Genomic DNA, 3,095 nt, shown 5'->3' with positions numbered 1-3,095 from the left:
TGAAATGCAATTGTATACCTAACCCTTAACTGTACCCCACAACTTCATAATAAAAAATAAAAAAAAAAAAAATAAAAAAAGAGCTGATTTAAAGTCTTTATCTAACAAATTCAGTGCTTGGACTTCCTCAAAGATAGTGTCCATCGATTGCTTTTCCCCCTCTCTTTATAGGACATAATTTCTTCTTTCTTTGCATAGCTTGTACTGTTTTTGGTGAAACTGGAGATGTCATATAATGTAATGTGATAGCACTGGAGATTAGATTTTCCCTCCTCTTCAGCCTCAGCCATTTTTCTTGGGAAAAAAAATCCCTGGATTGCTGCAAGCCTTTTGGTAAATTTTTAGAGTCTGGAAAGTTTGATTCTAACACCCTAGTATAAAAGAATAAATTAGGATCCCAACACACACACACACACACACACACACACACACAACACACACACACACAAAAGTATTTTTTTTATTCAGGGTCTCTCATTGAGACTGGAGTGCAGTGGCATGATCATGGCTGTCCACAACCTGAAACTCCTTGGTTCAAGCAGTCCTCCCACCTCAGCCTCCTGAGTAGCTGAGACGACAGGTGCATGCCACCATGTGGCTAATTTGTTGATTTTTCTGTAGAGATGAGGTCTCACTTTGTTGCCAGGGATAATTTTGAGCTCCTGGCCTCAAGCAGTCCTATCACTGAAGCCCCCCCAAAGTGCTGGGATTATAGGTGTGAGTCACCATGCCCAGTAAGCTCATGGCAGAAGGCAAAAGTCAGAAGGTCAAGAGAGCACGATACAGAAGGAGGAGAGGAAACTAATTTTTATAACAAACCCACTCTTGTGATAATTACATTAATTAATTTTAATGTAAAATATGATTACATTAATTATGCAATCACCTCTTGAAGGTCCCATCTCTCAACTTTTTCACATTAGGGATTAAGTTTCCTACCCATAGACTTTAGGGGACACATTCAATACATAACATACCTGATTACACAGTTTAAGAGAGTTCCTATCAAGAGAAAAGTATGTGAGAAATAGAGAGGTGTGTTATTGCGTCCTTGATGTTGTTGGACAGTAGTGAAAGCATTGAGACAAGCATGGGAGATGGGTAAGAGTAATGCCTGCCAGAGTGTCTGTAACTGAACTATGGCGGCCCAGGGGTCTCCTTGCCAGTGGATTTGCATGTCATTCTCACTGGGGTACTTGCCCTGTCAAGTTATGGGAGGACCACGTGAGAAGAAATTGGAAGTGTTGCAATCTGTCTCAACAGTCTCATTCCAGTCTTTTTTTTCTTAAAGATGTGGGGTACAGTTCAGGATTTGGTCAACATACAGGTAAAGTTCAGGCCTCCCTGGTGCTCACTTTGCCTGGTTTAGCATCAGATATCCTTATTAATGTTATGTGCCCCATCTCCCTCCCTACCCTGGCAGTGTCCTGCTACTGCCAATCCCTTTCTTGTACTATTATGATAAATATTCAGTGTCCACTTATGATTGAGAACATGTGGTTCTCAGTTCTTTGTTTCTGTAATCTATTACTAAGTGTGATAGATTATAAATCCATTCAAGCTGCTGCAAAGTCCACAATTTTTTTTGTCCTTCTTTGTGACTGCATAACATTCCATCATGTATACGTACATTTTTAAAATCCAGTCCACTTTCAATGGTCAGCATGGTTAGTTCCATGTATTTGCTACTGTGAATAGTGCTGCAATAAACATCTATTCCAGTTTATCTAGGACTTAACAAAACTCAAAATAAAATATCTTGGGAATCTCCCCCCAAAATCCCTGAATTAATATGGGAGCAAAGGGGGTGGTGATACATGCACCCCAATGGAGCTGGCTGCTCCTAAGCTGGCTGGGATCTGTGGGGAAAGCTCAGGTCAAGGGACAAGCGAAGCTTTACTTGAGTGGCCACAAGCTGTGGAACCTGCAGATTTCTGTGCATGCACCAGCAAGGCTACCCAGGTCCACAGGTCACTTTGTAATGGGAAGATATCCAGGGTCTACAGACAGCCATCTACATGCCACTACATTGACCATTCTGACCTTAGAAACACAACATATAGGCTACACCTGGTCTATGACCACTGAACTTACACAGACATGGATTCCTACACTGCCACATACAGTAGGTAAACATTGGCCTAAGGGTAGACACAAGCATTCTTTGGATACCCCCAAACAGACTGAGGGACAATTGCAATGTGTAAACGTTAATTTTTTTAAATGTAAGAGGACGCCAAAGATTCTCGACACTTGAGCCACAGACCATTCCTATCCACAGGAGCCCCAGGAACCTGGGGACCAGGAGACTCACGAGCTCTGCTTCACACTACACAGGAAAGGGTGTCATCATCATGACAATCCCTGTCCAAACATATACCTGGAAGCTCAACTTCTTAGAGACGGGAGAGAATAAAGACAAGGGTGCCAATTCCTGTCTGCCTCTATACAGAATTGACTCTTATCTGAGGCTCCTGAGTGACTAACATCATTTAGGACTGTCCTATAAGATGGGCCACCCTCTGCCTGAAGTTATGAATCCTATGACAAGGTCTATGGTAGTCCCAATGATCAGACGGTGGGATGGGAAATCACAGACAGTATATTCCCAGCCAAGTTACCTGCAACGCCTCACCACTGAAAGGCACCTACTGAGTGAGAAAGTCTGAGTGGCCCCTCACCTAGCTCCTGAATCAAGGGTGGGACTACAAATTTACTTATCAAGAGGCTTATGGTCCAAATTCCTCCTCCAAGGGAGATTGTGGGGCTTCTTTCAGAGAAACTGAGATAGGTCCGTCTGGCAATCCAGAGGAAAATCTAGCAACAGTTGCCACAGAGAAGCAAGAGAGGGAAACTGAGTTCCCTATGGGGCCAGCCAGTGGTGCACCATGACTCTCAGCACAAAACAGGACCAGGATGCAAGAACCCTCTACACAGCACTCAAGAAGGCAGATGGTGGGAAGGAGGTCAACTCTGCCCAGGAGTCCCTGGCCCCGGTCCTCCAGTTTCTTCAGAAATCCGCCCGCATCTGTTGCAGACAGCAATGCTGGGGGAACAGCCACTACTGATATACCTGCCAGATATTGCCAGTTGAG

Source organism: Carlito syrichta, unplaced genomic scaffold (assembly GCF_000164805.1).
Source record: "Carlito syrichta isolate Samal-C Ts95f unplaced genomic scaffold, Tarsius_syrichta-2.0.1 Scaffold289584, whole genome shotgun sequence".
In the NCBI taxonomy this organism is placed as follows: domain Eukaryota; kingdom Metazoa; phylum Chordata; class Mammalia; order Primates; family Tarsiidae; genus Carlito; species Carlito syrichta.
Note: the sequence above shows the minus strand (reverse complement) of the source record.